General features: G+C 35.8%; 1 protein-coding gene across 5 annotated transcripts in view; it reads right to left on the reverse strand.

The window, feature by feature from the left end:
* The window catches only part of EPHA5 (EPH receptor A5), a 411,524-nt gene that overhangs the window by 168,904 nt on the left and 222,922 nt on the right, over positions 1-19,698 (reverse strand). The window lies entirely within an intron of this gene.

The following is a 19,698-nucleotide window of genomic DNA, read 5'->3' on the forward strand; positions in this document are numbered from 1 at the left end:
ATTATGTATATATTACAAAATGATAATTATTCCATTGTAATTATAAAAAAAAAAGAAACACAATTACATGTTTAGGAAAAGAGTCATGTATATACAAATGTGCTATATATTACAGAGTCATTATTAAAAGCCCATAAAAAATGACAATTATTTTTAAATGACATGAGAAAGCAAGTCATTTGTGTTAAATGATCCCAGGATCATAATATATCAGAAAGCAAATTATAGACAAATTAAATTATTTGAAAATACAAATACATATTTTGAGATGAAAACACATGAGAATATTTTTCCAGCACACACCAGGAAAGGGTTTTTTAAGTTGACACAGAAATTGCAAACAATACAGAAAAGACTGATAATTCCAAACTTGAAAATAAAAAATAATGTTTAACAAAATTTTAAACAAACATTACAGTTTAATAAAAGAGATACGTGTGAGTTAAAACCAAAAACTTTCTATCTAGTGAATATAAATTTTAAAAGGTATATTTCAACATAATAAATGGTTTTAAAATTACTAGGCTATTCATATTATAAACCTAAATGCCCAGAATCATATAAAAAGTTTTAGTACTCTTTAAAAAAAATCCATAAAAATGCAATGAAAACAAAAATAGATACATTTAACATCCAAATTTATACTAGAGGGAGTCTGGGGGAAAAGGCCCTTTGCATTGATTCACATTTTTGAATGTATATACCTTAGCACACTTTAAAACTTAAAAACAGGAGAAAACTTAAAATACAAGAATTTTAATTCTGTCTCTGGCAGGACAAAACTCTAGGCAGAAGAAGATACGTACAGTGATTATAACAGAAAACAAAGTTGACAAAATCAAACTATTCTTCAGTGAAAGAATGGTTATACTGTAGTATAATCATATAGCATTTATATTCAGTAAAGTTCATATGTAGGCATTGTTATAGCTATTCCAAAAATGTTGAATTTCTGAAACCCAGAACCTGTGAATGTTACCTTCTTTAGAAATATGGTCACCAGGACTGTCCCTAGTCCAAAATGACAATGTCCTTATAAAAATGAGAAATAAGACAGATTAACATACATAGGGAGAACCTCTGATGAATAATGGGGCCATACTGCCCCCAACCAAAAAAAACTACCAGAATCTAGAACAGATTCTTCCCTTGTGGCTTCAGAGGGAGCATGACCTGGTCAATGACTTGGTTTTGGAATCTTAGGCTTCATGACCATGAGACAATAAATTTCTTCTATTAGTGGTACTTTGTTAGGTCAGCTGCAGCAAATGAATACAGATATCAACATAGACAAATCTCAAAAGCACTAAAAAACAAGATGTTAGAATGTACAACATCAAGAGTGAACCTTAAGACAGACTATGGACTTTGGACAAATACCATGTGTCATAGCGGGTTCATTAGTTACAACTAAAGTAAAACGACGGCAGGGGAAGCTGATACAGGGGAAGTGGCGCATGCATGGGAGTAGGAAGATCGTTATGCATTCCTTTCAGTTTTGCTGTGAAATTAAAATTACTCTGCTGCTAAGTCGCTTCAGTCGTGTCCGACTCTGTGCGACCCCACAGACGGCAGCCCACCAGGCTCCTCTGTCTCTGGGATTCTCCAGGCAAGAACACTGGAGTGGGTTGTCATTTCCTTCCCCAATGCATGAAAGTGAAAAGCGAAAGTGAAGTCATTCAGTCGTGCCCGACACTTAGCGACCCCATGGACTACAGCCTATCAGGCTCCTCCATCCATGGGATTTTCCAGGCAAGAGTACTGGAATGGGGTGCCATTGAAAGCAAGGTGTGAAAAAGTAATGATACATCACATTTTGAAGTACAGATTTTGGGACTGGTTTCTACTGGTTACGAATCTGCCTTCCAATGCAGGGGATGTGCATTCAAGCCCTGGTCAGGGAACTAAGATCCCACATGCCACGAGGCAACTACTGACACTGTGAGTTACAATTAAGACTTGACACAGCCATAAACAAATATATATTAAAAAATAAAGTATGGATTTTTATATTAATGCCTAGTTTTAGTAAAAGTATAAAAACACATGCAAATAATATCATTATCATGATTTCTTCTGGGAAGATGGTAAGAGAGAAGGAAGGAGTCAGAATTTAACCACAGAAATTTTAGTGCTCTTTTTCCTAAAGTGAAAGAGAATTTAATCTAAAGAGAGGAAAATTTCTGTTTCAGGCTTCTAGCATCTTAAATCACTTTATGTATATTTTGTTTCTTTGAATTGTTTTACAATTACAAAGTGGAACACAGAACACTTCTATAACTATACTTTTCAGAGACCAATAAACTGAGATCCATAGACAGTACTCCACATGGAAGGGCAGACATTTACACCAATGTAAAATCTAACAGTCACCTGTTTCACTTGCACATTCAAGACAGAATGGAAAATGTGCGATTAGGCGAAATATTACAAATAACATCTTTTTCTAATTACAAATTAAATCATTAAAATTGGAGTCAGTAATTAAAATACTGGACCAACCCTTGGATTAAAAAATGAAAGTGACATACTAAAAAATCAGTTCATTTTTCTTGACTGAAGGAAGTTAGCTACATACTGATTTCCCCATTATTTTTCCAAATAATTGGTTCACTTTCTAAACTCAGAGCATAGTGTAATACTCTGTAACAACCTCAGAGTAACTGTAGCAAAGAATCCATCAGTACAAATCCTACATTGGTTTTTCCTCCTCTGTCCTCTCTTAAAATGGAAAGAAGAGCAGTGCTTTGCCTCTTTCAGTATAACTTTATAAGTCTCAAAAGGGTATTCATGCATGAGACTGTTTTGACTAATGCCTGGAGCATGAACAGTGAAACCTTATTCCTCATCACAGCTCTTCTAATGGTACTTCAAAGACTTGTGAAGCACCCTAGAGGCTGTTCAGAAGTGCCCATTTTTCCATGATAAAGTCTGGCTAATAGAACAGATGGCTTCAATCACCTCTGAGTGAAAAATAGCTTGTTTCTGTGACATATTTTGCATTACATACACTGACTATCCAAAAGGCAACAGTAGTTAAAAAAATTTTTTAAGCAAAATTGAAAAAAGAAAGAAAAACTACAATTGTCTTTAGAATATAATCCCAAATATATTCAAATCACCATCTATCTATCTATCTATATATATACACTAGGCATATTAATTCAAAGTTACACAAAAGGCATATTTAAAATTGCAATTATTACACCTAAATAGGGCTTCCCTCATAGCTCAGTTGGTAAAGAATCTTCCTGCAGTGCCAGAGACCTGGGTTCAATTCCTAGGTTGGGAAGATCCCCTGGAGAAGGAAATGGCAATCCACTCCAGTATTCTTGCCTGGAAAATCCCATGGACAGAGGAGCCTGGTGGGCTACAGTCCATGGGGTTGCAAGAGTCAGACACAACTTAGCGACTAAACCACCACCACCATGACATTCAAACAACAGAATGGCACTTTTATAACAACTGAATTTATAGTTATGAAATATGAAATAATACATATTAAACAATAAAATAAAAATAAACTAAAATACACTCCTCAGTTCAGTTCAGTTGCTCAGTCGTGTCTGATTCTTTGCGACCCCATGAATCGCAGCACGCCAGGCCTCCCTGTCCATCACCATCTCACGGAGTTCACTCAGACTCACGTCCATAGAGTCCGTGATGCCATCCAGCCATCTCATCCTCTGTCGTCCCCTTCTCCTCCTGCCCCCAATCCCTCCCAGCATCAGAGTCTTTTCCAGTGAGTCAACTCTTTGCGTGAGGTGGCCAAAGTACTGGAGCTTCAGCTTTAGCATCATTCCTTCCAAAGAAATCCCAGGGTTGATCTCCTTCAGAATGGACTGGTTGGATCTTCTTGCAGTCCAAGGGACTCTCAAGAGTCTTCTCCAACACCACAGTTCAAAAACATCAATTCTTCGGTGCTCAGCCTTCTTCACAGTCCAACTCTCACATCCATACATGACCACTGGAAAAACCATAGCCTTGATTAGATGGACCTTAGTCGGCAAAGTAATGTCTCTGCTTTTGAACATACTATCTAAGTTGGTCATAACTTTTCTTCCAAGGAGTAAGCGTCTTTTAATTTCGTGGCTGCAGTCACCATCTGCAGTGATTTTGGAGCCCAAAAAAATAAAGTCTGACACTGTTTCCACTGTTTCCCCATCTATTTCCCATGAAGTGATGGGACCAGATGCCATGATCTTCTTTTTCTGAATGTTGAGCTTTAAGCCAACTTTTTCACTCTCCTCTTTCACTTTCATCAAGAGCCTTTTTAGCTCCTCTTCACTTTCTGCCATAAGGCTGGTGTCATCTGCATATCTGAGGTTATTGATATTTCTCCCAGCAATCTTGATTCCAGCTTGTGTTTCTTCCAGTCCAGCGTTTCTCATGAAAAGTGAAGTTGCTCAGTCGTGTCCGACTCTTTGCAACTCCATGGACTGTAGCCTATCAGGCTCCTCTGTCCATGGGATTTTCCAGGCAAGAATACTGGAGTGGATTGCCATTTCCTTCTCCAGGGGATCTTCCCGACCCAGGAGTCAAACCCGGGTCTCCCGCATTGCAGGCAGATGCTTTACCATCTGAGCCACCAGGGAACTCTGCATATAAGTTAAATAAGCAGGGTGACAATATTCAACCTTGACGTACTCCTTTTCCTATTTGGAACAAGTCTGTTGTTCCATGTCCAGTTCTAACTGTTGCTTCCTGACCTGCATACAGATTTATGAAGAGGCAGGTTAGGTGGTCTGGTATTCCCATCTGAGCATGGCTAAAAACTATTTTATCAAAAGTATTATTAAAATGATGGCAACTTTTCATAACCACATTCAAGGGCTTTTAACATGAGATTTCATTTTCCCTCTGTCTAGCAAGATTTCTGGAATAATCTAGGTAGGGCTGACATTGTGGTCATATACATATAAATCAGCAATGTCAGATGTTTATGACTGATTGTGTTTTGTTGTCATTTAGAAGGAAGGATTCATGAATGTGAGCAGGAACAGAAGGTGTCCATAAGAGGAAGTACACACAAGACATTCAGAAGACTGATGCAAGGAGGGTTGTTTTTAATTCTAGTTTAATTATTATAATTTTCTTCTGTAAATTTCCAACAGTCATTTTATTTTTTAACTTAGTGATATTTTCTCAGCTTTACTGAAACATGATTGACAGATAAAAATTGTATATATTCAAAGTGTAAAATGTGAAGTTTTGATACATGTATGCTTTATGTTTTGATCACCACAGTAAAGCTAATTAACATATCTATCACAAAGTCACATTCTTTTGATAGTTAAAGCTCATATTTCCTTTCTTTAAAATTGCTGTACAGGTAAAGATGAGGTTTGAGTAGGTGGAGAAATAGACTCAGTGAAATATTTTACTCATTAGGATAATGGGTTATGGAGAGGAAGAAACAAAATCTTATTGAAAAGTTTCATGTGTTTTCATTTCAAAATGCTGTTGTTCTTGTTTATGTATATTTTATATATGTTTTTTAACCACGTCAGTACTTGCTACTTAGTGTGGCAGCAGTTAAAATTCATAATCACTGTAGAATTATTTAAAGAGATTAATATAAATTTTTTCCACATGAAATTTTGAATTTTTGTTATAAATATCAAGTAAATTAATATTCCCATTCTTAAAGTTAGTGAAAATGTAATTCATGAAAAATTTTAATTGCCAAGTTATGTCAGAAAACTTATCTGCAATATTCTTTATTACTTCACAAACACACACACACAACACATACACACACAGTTGCACAGGGAGGGAAGGGGTAGCCATTCTAAGTAAACTTGTGACAGAGACAGACCACTGCTTAAAACAATCAATGTACACTATCTTGCTCAGCTAAAAAACAAAATAAAGCAAAAGAAATCAATACTCCATGGCTGTGAGATCTCATAAATTAAAAATTAAAGAGCAAAGTTTTAGTGCTTATGAATTCATTTAAAACAATTTTTAAACAGTGTCATTTTCTGTGAATGCAAACAAAGAAACTTAAATGACTAATAGTTGTCTTCAAATTAGAAAGTATAGCTAAAGCAAGGAGGAAATTAGAGTGCTTAAATGATTCATAAGACAGACCAGCTGTTGCACCATATTAATTCTGTGCTTTATTTTGCATTTATATATTTTTAGTAAAACACTTAATATTTTTAAATAAGGAGAAGGAAAAATTCCCTCCAGAAAAGGAAAAGTTTTGCTAGGATGTTCATTTTTCTTTTTCCTTCCTATGTTTTCCATTTTCACTGAACAACAGTTTTTAGAAACTTATTTCTTCAATCTTTCTGCATATAAACAATGGTTCTAGAAATTTAGAATAATTTAAAGGAGAAAGTTTGTGGTAATAAATGAGAATAATCTTTGAACCATAATGGAAGAAACGTGCTGTCGTTTCAGATGTCTTTTCTTTCCATGGACGTATTATAAGTTAAATGAACACAGATCTGCAAAAGTGTGTTTCATGGTTAATCATTTCATAATACTCATAATGTAAGCTATTTTTCTAATTGTACTGTATCAGCAGACATGAAAAATTATATTTACTTTAAAATACTAACAAAATAGTGGAGAAATACTCCTAAGTGGTTTGATGTGTAAAAATTATTTAGCAGGGTAAAATTCTATACCTACTAAGTATGAGATTTTAAACACTCCTGTTCAATCTGTTATCTACCTTTCTTTCCAAAATATGCAAAAATGAATTAATGTTAAGATTTTTAATTCTCTGCCAACACTTTAGATCAAATAAAACTGCCCTGGAAAGGCACAGAATCCTTTAGAAATAATCAGCTACTTGAGAAAAAATTATTAAATTTACAGAATAATAACTAAATTCAGTTTACTGTGAACAGCAGACATAAAACAGTATGGCTTTTCTATCACATCGAAAACACTTCAGATGCTAGATTTTTTTAAACAGATAAGTGTAAAAATGCTGTAACTGTATTTTTAAAGCAAAATTTCACCAAGGTGACTCAAAAATTTTTGATAATTGAGAAAAAATTTAGCTGAGGTTTCCATGTAGAGAAAAAAAGAATAAGACAGGGATAGAATTAGGTGATCACATCATTGCTTTTTCTATCAAGCTAACTTTGGTCATGTAATTGTGACTCAAGAACTTGATGTGGACATAGAACTAACTTCTCTCAGCAATAGCAGTTGTGGGTAATCATTTAAGTAGAAGTCATTGGCATGCTAATTGTTGCTCATATTTCCTGGGCATTTGCATAATTATAAAATATGTCAAGAACATTTTAATCTCATGTATTTGACTGTTAAAGTATGGCAGCAATGGAAGTGTTGCAAATAAAGATATATAATTTTTGTGGTTAAAAAAGAGATTAAGAAATTAATTATGACCAAAAAGGAAAATATTATATATTCATATGTATTGAAATAACTGAATACTAGACAGGAAGAAAATTCTGAAAGACAAAGAAGAAATTCTGCATCATGAAAAGTGTTGGTCCTATGTAATGCGCAAGGGACCCTCTGCAAACATGGAAGAAAGGTAATTCATCAAATGTAAAATCTTTCCAGTGTGTATTTAGAAGCTCAGATCAATGTCAGAAGCCCACTAGACAAATGTTAACTCAGTCTAAAAGTCTAGGATTTGTTCTGTTTAAAGACCACATATGGTTTAAAAAAAAATCTACATCTTTATTTTTATGAATCGAATTTGGAAAGACTTCCTTCCCTCCTATTCAAGGAAAGATCAGATTTCAGGGCCATTCAGAAGGGCATTATTTTTCCTACTCAACTTAGTAAAGGCTGTCAAAGGAAAGTTGGGAGGAGAAAGAAACTTGTTAAAAGGAAAACCATGAATCAGTATGGATAACTACTGTGCAAATTTGCTTGAAAATAGGGACAATGAAGAGTGAATGGCTGAATAGTTCTCTGCCAGTCTGGCACTGAAAGAAAGAGACTCTCAGAAGACAGCCAAGGGAGTTACTATAGCAGAGGCTGGACTTTACTGCCTGTGCCCACCCTGGCATATTTCACAGCACTGGTTTCTATGGTTCTGTTTTTGAATCCTGCTTTCTCCTGCTCTTCAAGTATCTTTCCCTTCATGGGAATAGGAAAGGAGGGAATAGTAGCATAAAATACCCTGCTTATTTAACTTATACGCAGAGTACATCACGAGAAACGCTGGGCTGGAATCAAGATTGCTGGGAGAAATATCAATAACCTCAGATATGCAGATGACACCACCCTTATGGCAGAAAGTGAAGAAAAAATAAAAAGCCTCTTGATGAAAGTGAAAAAGGAGAGTGAAAAAGTTGGCTTAAAGCCCAACATTCAGAAAATGAAGATCATGGCACCTGGTCCCATCACTTCATGGGAAATAGAAGGGGAAACAGTGGAAACAATGTCAGACTTTATTTTTGGGGGCTCCAAAATCACTGCAGATGGTGATTGCAGCCATGAAATTAAAAGACGCTACTCCTTGGAAGAAAAGTTATGACCAACCTAGATAGCATATTCAAAAGCAGAGATATTACTTTGCCAACAAAGGTCCATCTAATCAAGGCTATGGTTTTTCCAGTGGTCATGTATAGATGTGAAAGTTGGACTATGAAGAAAGCTGAATGCTGAAGAATTGATGCTTTTGAACTGTGGTGTTGGAGAAGACTCTTGAGAGTCCCTTGGACTGCAAGGAGATCCAACCAATCCATTCTAAAGGAGATCAGTCCTGGGTGTTCATTTGAAGGACTGATGGTAAAGCTGAAACTATAATACTTTGGCCACTTCATGAGAAGAGGTGACTCATTGGAAAAGACTCTGATGCTGGAAGGTATTGGAGCAGGAGGAGAAGGGGACGACCGAGGATGAGATGGCTGGATGGCATCACCGACTCAATGGACATGAGTTTGTGTGAATTCCGGGAATTGGTGATGGACAGGGAGGCCTGGCATGCTGCAATTCATGGGGTCGCAACGAGTTGGACACAACTGAGCGACTGAACTGAACTAAACTGAACTGAAACATACTATGGTAGCTGTCCTACCATAGTAGCTGTCCCAATTTATTAAAGACCAGTAAAAAGGAAAAACATGCACTTTGTTTTAGAATCACTGATGAAATGTTAATGCTGATTAGTGTGTCACAAGAACACTGTGTTTTTAACTAATCACGTATGCTGCTTAACTTCTGATGGGAGAGCTTGAAGGGAACCAAGTAATTAATGGGTCTTGGAAATCTTTATTTAAAAATTTAGTCAACATAAAAGGTGCACAAAAAACAATTATATTAGTCAAATATGATTCCACTGAAGTACATCAGCTATGGGAGGAAAAAAAGCATGTAAAATAAACATACATTATTAGTTGATTTATAATATGCCACCTACCCACATTCTCTAACTTGATTTGTAATAAATGAAAATGTCCTTTCCATTCCAAGCAATGGAAGCACATCGATATACATGAAATCATTACTTTGTTCCTCTCAATCTGATTAAACTGCTTAGGACATGAAAATGCATAACCCAAAGAGTTTATTTGCTATCTCACTGTAGCAATAAATATCATTCACATGATAAATATCATTGTCTTATTAAAGTATAATGTAAATCAGTGTAACCAACAAAGACTGGAGAGAAATAATAATCTTAGAACTGACCTCCAGAATACACTAATACTACTATTAAACTTATTTTAATAAGCTACATGTACTTTCATCTGTGAACTGAAATAAACATACCATATTTATTTCTCCTATAAGAATGGAAGAGGGAGGACCACACTGGAGACTGCATCTTGCTTTGGTTAATGGAATGGAGTATGGTATCAGCCTGCCTGGCTTGTGTACTGGATTTAACATGTGACTTAGGCAAGTTCTCTAAACTCAGTGTCCTCATCTGTTAAATGAATAAAACATGATACCTATATATAGGGTCATTATAAGAACTGAATGGTTGAATTTATGAAAACACAATAAAAACTTTACAATTTATATATTACATAAATAATAACATTACCCTTTATTTCTTCCTCTGCTGAAATCGATTTCTCTTTGATTTGAGAATATATTCTATATGTAAACTAATGTGTGCACAGTTACTCAGTCGTGTCCGACTCTGTGCGACCCCATGGACTGTAGCCTGTCAGGCGACTCCGTCCATGGGGTTCTCCAGGCAAGAATACTGGAGTGGGTTTCCCTGCCCTCCTCGAGGAGATCTTCCCAACCCAGGGATCGAACCCAGGTCTCCCACATTGCAGGCTGATCGTTTCACTGTCTGAGCAACTAGGGAAGCCCCTGTAAACTAATATTTGTTAATATTCATTTCTAAATGTGTATCCCAGAAGAAGACACAAGAACTCATAATTTCAAATCAATGTGCTTTTCTACAATGGATTGTTTTTCTGTTTAATGAGGAGTCTCATGGCATAAAATAGTGGTTTTCTAAGCATAGCTTAGCACCTACTACATCAGAATTAGTAGGTATAATTATTAAAAATGTAGATACTTTGACCAACGCTATATCTATTGCATCAGGGTCCTAGATTACGTGAGATGCCAATGTAACATACAAATGTATGTTATTTAGATTCATTATAAGGAAGGTTGCTTAAGAAAAATCTTCTTGAAGGAGGTATCGATAACATGATAAATGACTATATAAGCTTCTAATAATTTTTCATATTTATAAATTTTATTTTCAATTATTTTATCTCAAAAATTTGAAGGAATGAATTTAATATCATATGAAGAAATATTAATGACTCTTCAATACATAGAAAATTAAATCTTACTCCGGTATCAAAGCTTTCCAAAATCATGCACCAGCTTATCTTTCTAAACTTATAATCCCACTGCTTTACATACTTCACAATCAAACTGGACCACCTGAAGTTCTTCACATGAATCTTTTACAATACTTCTCTGCTTTTACTCAATATGCTTCTCCACAGTCTAGCATGTTTTCAGAGCCTCAATATGTCCAAATTCTACCTACATTTCATGACCTTATTCAAACAGTATTTCATGAAATAAGGAGATATTTTATCCTATTATCTGGAAATAATTACTATTTCTTCTGAAAGTCCACAATGATTTACTAATCTCCTTAACAGACCTACTTTTAACTTTATCTTATAGTTACTTGTGTGTGTGTGTGTGTGTGTATATATATATATATATATATATATATATATATATATAATTACTCATTTTATACTCTATACCCACTGAAGAACCTGAATATTCATTGGAAGGACTGATTCTGAAGCTGAAGCTCCAATACTTTGGCCACCTCATACGAGGAGCCGACTCATTGGAAAAGATCTTGATGCTGGGAAAGACTGAAGGCAGGAAGACAAGGGGACAACAGAGGATGAGATGACTGGATGGTATCATCGACTGAATGGACATGAATTTGAGCAAACTCCAGGAGGTAGTGAAAGTCAGGGAGGCCTGTCACACTGGGGTCCCAAAGAGTTGGACATGACTGAGTGATAGAACAACTCACTGAAGACAGTAATTATGATTTCTCTATTTTGAATACTGCCTAGAATAAGGTCTTTCTAATAGTAGGTATCAAAATTATAGACTGCTGCTGCTAAGTCGCTTCAGTCATGTACAACTCTGTGCGACCCTGTAGATGGCAGCCCACCAGGTTTCCCCGTCCCTGAGATTCTCCAGGCAAGAACACTGGAGTGGGTTGCCATTTCCTTCTCCAATAATTGACTAAATGTATTAATAGAAATGAGGTTAATGTAAATATCCATATATACATGAATTTGTTCAATTATTCAATTAGCCATCGACTGATAATATTTATTTATGCCCATTTTGTTCCACTTAGAATATTAGATTAATATCACCATCAATAAGTTTTACTATATTCATTAATATGAATTTACTCTCTTAAGTATCAAAAAAGTCTTTCTCTTTCATTAATTTTAAGTGTGTAGGCCATACAATGGAAATGCATGTGAATTTTCACATCTGGTTTTTCAAGAGACTAGGAATCAGTTACATTTTTACAATCTATTCCAGCAATCAAGGTAAGTGATAAGCATAATCAGAAATCTGAATTATTGTGTTTCTTGCTGTTGGAGATTAAATAGGGGCCAACTATGTACCATGGATATCCTAGGAATATAATAATCATGTTCAATATTTTAATTCCTAATTCAGATTGGATCTACAAAAAATTAAGAGAAATATTATATCTTACAAATGGGCTCCAACTCAAATTTTGTGATCTTATACTTGCCAATTTTCATACTCCATCACTACAATGAAAACCAAAGGAAAAACAAAATAGCAATTAAAAAATTAACCCTTATTTATAGAAAACTACTTTCCAAATATTCCTCAATTGTGATATATCATGGAAAAATCACTATTTTCTGGGTATTTTCATACTTCTTATATTTATAGGTATTTTCATATACTTACAAATCAACTTATAAATATCATCAACTGCTCAATGTAAGTATGAACGACTAACTGGAGATAAGGTTTTTGCTTGTAATAAGGGAATCAAGTCAGTGATCTTAATTAGTCATTTATGGCTTACTTCTAAGACATGATTATCTGCAAATCTTTTTGTAACTTCTCACATGCAGGATAAGAGGAAAATATACAGCATAATGTTATTTACCATTACAAAATTTTCCAAACATAGGAAAAATAAAACCCCAAATTTATCTGCCTAAGCATTTTCAATCTATTCTTTATTAGAATGGGGATGAAAGAAACACTAACTCTATTAGAACCAACATTGAGGACTGTATTACTTTTATAAAAGAAATCTAAGGAATTAAGTATTTTGAAATAGAAGGATCAACTAAGAATGTATTTGCTGATTCTAAAATATTCAGCTATTCAAGTCAGCATAAATTACTTGTTTGGTAACTAAAGAGAAAAGGGGTTTTTATTGAGAACTACTATTGTCAATAGAAAACCCCACCAAATCCTATTTTAAAATAATCTACCCTCTGTAAAGAATTACCTTGAACTTCAGCCTGAGAAATTCGTAAATAATGGTCTTTTGACCTTTCCAGTTTTACTGTTTGTTGTAATGTTAATGTCTTGAAAGTGAATAAATATATTTTAATTTTTAAAATAACACATTTACAGATAGGTACATTTATTCTGGTGATAAAATATGTTTAGCAAAATTAAGTATATATGGGTATAGAGTTATATTTATCTATGTAGAATTTTAATATTATACAGTCAAATTTTAAAAGCATATTTTTATATTTTTATTTCCAAATATGAATTTATATGAATAAAGATAGCCAGACATGATACAAATCTGAGTTTCATCAATAAACATAGTAGTGAATAACTCTTAAACACCATGGGCTTCATTTTTCTTAGCTTCAAATGAAGATTCCATGTAGGATTTTAGAGAATTAAATGACTACAGAATGTAAATTATTTAGCCTTGTGCCTGGAATATATTGAGCTTCCCTGATGGCTCAGAGGGTAAAGCGTCTGCCTGCAATGCAAGAGACCTGGGTTCAGTCCCTGGGTCAAGAAGATCCCCTGGAGAAGGAAATGGCAACCCACTCCAGTACTCTTGCTTGGAAAATCCCATGGACAGAGAAGCCTGGTAGACTACAGTCCATGGGATCACAAAGACACGACTGAGTGACTTCACTCACTGGAATATATTTAATAACTGTTAAAATAATGACTTTTCAAGATCAATGGTCAGATAGAGGAACTATATGATAAAAGCCAAGTAGATATATTTTAATAAAAGAAACTCAGGCTAGGCTTACAGAGATAAAGTGACAGAATGTAACTGATATTGAATAATTATGCAGTTAACCAAGTAGAGCATGCCTATTATGGGAGGAATGGACATGGGCATAATGAAGTTGATGGAAAGAAAGGTAGACAGAAAGAAAAGTGAAAATGAAAGTTGCTCAGTCATGTCGAACTCTTCCTGACACTATGGATAGTCTATGGAATTCTCCAGGCCAAAATACCAGACTGGGTAGCCTTCCCCTTCTCCAGGGGATCTTTGAAACCTAGCGATTGAACCCAGGTCTCCCGCATTGTGGGCAGGTTCTTTACCAGCTGAGCCACAAGAAAAGCCCAAGAATATTGGAGTGGGTAGCATATCCTTTTCCAAAGAATAGCAAGAACAGATAAGAAAGCCTTCTTCAGCAATCAATGCAAAGAAATAGAGGAAAACAACAGAATGGGAAAGACTAGAGATCTCTTTAAGCAAATCAGAGATACCAAGGGAACATTTCATGCAAAGATGGGCTCAATAAAGGACAGAAATGGTATGGACCTAACTGAAGCAGAAGATATTAAGAAGAGGTGGCAAGAATATACGGAAGAAATGCACAAAAAAGATCTTCATGACCCAGATAATCATTAGGATGTGATCACTAATCTAGAGCCAGACATCTTGGAATGTGAAGTCAAGTGGGCCTTAGATAGCATCACTATGAACAAAGCTAGTGGAGGTGATGGAATTCCAGTTGAGCTGTTTCAAATCCTGAAAGATGATGCTGTGAAAGTGCTGCGCTCAATATGCCAACAAATTTGGAAAACTCAGCAGTGGCCACAGGACTGGAAAAGGTCAGTTTTCATTCCAATTCCAAAGAAAGGCAATGCCAAAGAATGCTCAAACTACTGCACAATCGCACTCATCTCACATGCTAGTAAAGTAATGCTCAAAATTCTCCAAGCCAGGCTTCAGCAATACGTGAACCGTGAACGCCCTGATGCTCAACCTGGTTTTAGAAAAGGCAGAGAAACCAGCGATCAAATTGCCAACATCCACTGGATCATGGAAAAAGCAAGAGAGTTCCAGAAAAACATCTATTTCTGCTTTATTGACTATGCCAAAGCCTTTGATTGTGTGGATCACAACAAACTGTGGAAAATTCTGAAAGAGATGGGAATACCAGACCACCTAACCTGCCTCTTGAGAAATCAGTATGCAGGTCAGGAAGCAACAGTTAGAACTGGACATGGAACAACAGACTGGTTCCAAACAGGAAAAGGAGTACGTCAAGGCTGTATATTGTCACCCTGCTTATTTAACTTCTATGCAGAGTACATCATGAGAAACACTGGACTGAAAGAAACACAAGCTGGACTCAAGATTGCTGGAAGAAATATCAATAATCTCAGATATGCAGATGACACCAGCCTTATGGCAGAAAGTGAAGAGGAGCTAAAAAGCCTCTTGATGAAAGTGAAAAAGGAGAGTGAAAAAGTTGGCTTACAGCTCAACATTCAGAAAATGAAGATCATGGCATCCGGTCCCATCACTTCATGGGAAATAGATGGGGAAACAGTGGAAACAGTGTCAGACTTTTTTTCGGAGGGGCTCCAAAATCACTGCAGATGGTGACTGCAGCCATGAAATTAAAAGATGCTTACTCCTTGGAAGAAAAGTTATGACCAACCTAGATAGTATATTCAAAAGCAGAGACGTTACTTCGCCGACTAAGGTCCGTCTAGTCAAGGCTATGGTTTTTCCAGTGGTCATGTATGGATGTGAGAGTTGGACTGTGAAGAAGGCTGAGCGCCGAAGAATTGATGCTTTTGAACTGTGGTGTTGGAAAAGACTCTTGAAAGTCCCTTGGACTGAAAGGAGATCCAACCAATCCATTCTGAAGGAGATCAACCCTGGGATTTCTTTGGAAGGAATGATGCTAAAGCTGAAGCTCCAGTACTTTGGCCACCTCATGCATAGAGGTGACTCATTGGAAAAGACTCTTGATGCTGGGAGGGATTGGGGCAGGAGGAGAAGGGGACACCAGAGGATGAGATGGCTGGATGGCATCACGGACTCGATGGACGTGAGTCTGAGTGAACTCCGGGAGATGGTGATGAACAGGGAGGCCTGGCGTGCTGCGATTCATGGGGTCGAAAAGAGTTGGACACGACTGAGCAACTGAACTGAACTAGCGTATCCTTTCTCCAGCTGATCTTCCCAGGCCTGGAAACCAACCTGGGTCTTCTGTATTGCAGGCGGATTCTTTACCAACTGAACTTCAGGGAAACCAGGTATCAGGTAGATAGACTGATAGCCAAATAGATAAATAGTACAATTCGTACATAAAATGGCTACTGGAGAAGTTTGGTCTGTTGTAATTTTAGAATAAATCATCTAGGTTGATTTCTAAATCATCTTTTGAGAATGAATATAAGGATAGTTGTTAATATAATGCTCCTGAAACAAAATTGCCTGGATTCAAATTCTGATTTTTCTACTGGTGGCACTGGTGGTAAAGAACCCACATGCCAATGCAGGAGACATAAAACATATGGGTTTGATCCCTGGATGGGGAAGATTCCCTGGAGGAGTAAACAGCAACCAACTCCAATATTCTTGCCTGGAGAGTTCCATGGACAGAAGAGCCTGTTGGGCTACCATCTACAGGGTTACAAAGAGTCAAACACAACTGAAGTGATGGAGCACACATAATTCTATGTAAGTGGATTCAATTTTTTTATGTGAAAAATTTTCTCAGTAAATGAGGAATGATGAAGGTGATAATGAAGTGACATTCATTATGTATTCAGAGCATTTCAAGGCATTTTGAAGTATACCACAGATGCTAGCTATTTTATTAATTTCCAGTTTCTGTAAGGAACGAGCCCCCAAATTAGGCAACTTAGCTCAAGCATTATTTACTATTTCCACAAGCCTAGGCATTGGCTGGGTGACACTTCTGCAGGTCTTGTCTCGATTTAGTCACATGGCTGCATTCATCTCATAGAATGTCTGGACAGAAGGCTTGTCCCAGACATCCTTGTTCTCAAGTCTAGGGTTTCTTACGGGAAAGTTGGAGCCCAAACTCTCAAGGCTTTCTCATCTTCCAGAAGGCTAGAGCAGGCTTCCTCAGCAAAGTATGATCTCAGGGTTTCAAGAGGTGGGGTATGGAGCTACCAGTCTTTAGAGTTCTGGGCTAAAGAATTTACACCTCAATTCTCTTACATTTTATTACAAGCAACATCATAAGCCCACCCAGATTGAACAGTTGGAAAAAGAGCTTTCATCTCTTAATGGAAGGAGCTTTAAGTGTTTTTATATTCTATTATAGCTATTATTTTTATTCTAGGACCTGGAAGCTTAAACAGAAATTTCTACGTCTTCATACAGACAGAAGGAAACAAACTCTTTAGCCGCATCTCTAAAAAATTTATGATAATTAATGCAATCTTGAGAATATAAAACTGTACTTAGTAGCCATCATTTTTAAGTAAATAATATATTTTTAAATATTTTCCCAGGAGAACAGTGTATAGTACACAGAGATATGTTTGTATTTTTATTGCTGAAGCTGTTACTAATGTTTAATCTAGTACCCGACAAAGAAGTTATATTATGAATGCAAATATAGGCATATAATTTATATTTGCACTGAAACTAAACAGTATTGGTAACAGCTTTTTTTTTTTTTTTAAAGAGGATAAACTTTCTCTTGGAGAAGGCAATGGCACCCCACTCCAGTACTCTTGCCTGGAAAATCCCATGGACAGAGGAGCCTGGTAGGCTGCAGTCCATGGGGTCACTAACAGTTGGACACGACTGAGCGACTTCACTTTCACTTTTCACTTTCATGCATTGGAGAAGGAAATGGTAATCCACTCCAGTGTTCTTGCCTGGAGAATCCCAGGGACGGGGGAGCCTGGTGGGCTGCCATCTCCGGGGTCGCGCAGAGTCAGACACGACTGAAGTGACTTAGCAGCAGTAGCAGCAAACTCTCTCTGCCACTTGCAATGTACGTGTTCTCACGGATGTGTTGAGAATCTCACGGATTCTACATCCCTGGCAGCTTTTTATTTGGAAGACCATTCAGGACAAAATACGCTTCCCTTGGGCATTTAGTAATGACATTCACAAGACAAAACTTTATGATATCTATCTCATAATCTTATGTTAGGCATGAAGTTCATAGTTTCAATGATACCAGTGAAGAAAATTCTTTTACTTAAACTGGATTTTCCTTCTGAATATGTCACAGTCATGAGTTTCTCATAACAGAAGTTATGAGAAATATCACTGCTATTCATAAAGAATCTTTGAAGTAATAAGAAGCTCTTTATACCAGTGTTTGCACTATTAAAAAGAAAGAACATCAAAGAATGCACAAGGTTAACTGTGAAGAGCGCTGAATAGGGATTTCAGACATCCACATCGCAGCATAAAATCTTCCAAGTATTAAGTAGCCTTTGACAATTATTTAACTTTCTACTGTCCTCATTAAATCCATTCAGTTAAATATAAATCTTGTCAAATGTTGTCAAAAAGTCACCTACAATATAAATCATATACAAGTCTTTGTAGAATTTTTCTTTTGTCATTTCATTTTTTATTTTACACAAATAGATTTCTCTCGGCAGGGGCAGGAATATTTTTGGTATTAATATTGTTGCTGATATGTACAGAGATCCTAAACGGAATAAAAAGCAATGGTCACAACTCTTAAAATGTAAACATCAAAGATGATTTAGCAAATAATGAAAAATGCTTCTTGATTTTGAAGTTTAAAGTCTATCTATAAATTTTTCTCAGCAATTAAGGTTAAGCGAATTATTCATTATTCTATTTGTTTTCCTTCATCTGAAAACTCCATATCCATTAAGATAATAACAATATGAAATGGGAATTTACTTAGAGACCCCACACTGCCTTTCACCTATTCTAAGAAAACCAAAAAAATTGTAGTTTCAGAGTATCATGAAAAATAAGAAAGAAAATCCAGGCATATACTAAATAAAGTAATAACTCATTATAAATGTACAGTGCAGGAGGTTTGCAAATGTGCATTGTTTGGGGTTCAATTTTGTTCATTTTAAATAATTAAGTCTCAAAAATCATCTGTCTTTCCACATATAGATTCTTTGCTACAACTTTTCTTCTATTCAGAACCAATGTAAAATGACTAGCATGCCTAGAAATTAAAAAAAAAAAAAAAAGAAGAAGAAAATAGAGAAGATATGTGAAATTTGCCTCCAGGAACTGATAGGGCAACACAAAAGACAACCAGGAACTTTTAAGACATTCTATTAACTTAATCTAAATAAATAACAATTTACAATCATACAAGAACTGAAAAACCAAAAGCTGTGATAGTTTTATCTAATAATGATTTTGATGTAACAAATTTTGAAATAATTAAATTCTCAAGTGGATTAATGTACAATTGAAGAAGTATTTTCTTATTTTAAGGAAAAAAACAGGCAATATCATTTAAAACATAGATTATGATCAAATAGTAATGCTGGCAAAATTAGAGTAATTTCATCTGGAAATAAAAATTGTTTTGGGGCTCCTGAAGAGTCAGGATGAATTGGTATTAGTACTGAGAGGAGATCAGTTCTCTATTAATAAAATACTTACAAAAATAACCTGATTTTTGAAAATTAATAACATTTTGATTAATTTCATTATTTATTTAATCATTTATGAGTACCTGCTGTATGTTAGAACTATACTAATCAGTGAGACTTGAGTCATAGATAAACATACATAATTTCTGCCCTCAAGGAGCTTATGGGCTTCCCAGGTGGGTCATGGGAAATAGATGTGGAAACAGTGGAAACAGTGTCAGACTTTATTTTTCTGGGCTCCAAAATCACTGCAGATGGTGACTGCAGCCATGAAATTAAAAGATGCTTACTTCTTGGAAGGAAAGTTATGACCAACCTAGACAGCATATTGAAAAGCAGAGATATTACTTTGCCAAC

The sequence above is a fragment of the Capra hircus genome, chromosome 6 (assembly GCF_001704415.2).
Source record: "Capra hircus breed San Clemente chromosome 6, ASM170441v1, whole genome shotgun sequence".
NCBI lineage: Eukaryota > Metazoa > Chordata > Mammalia > Artiodactyla > Bovidae > Capra > Capra hircus.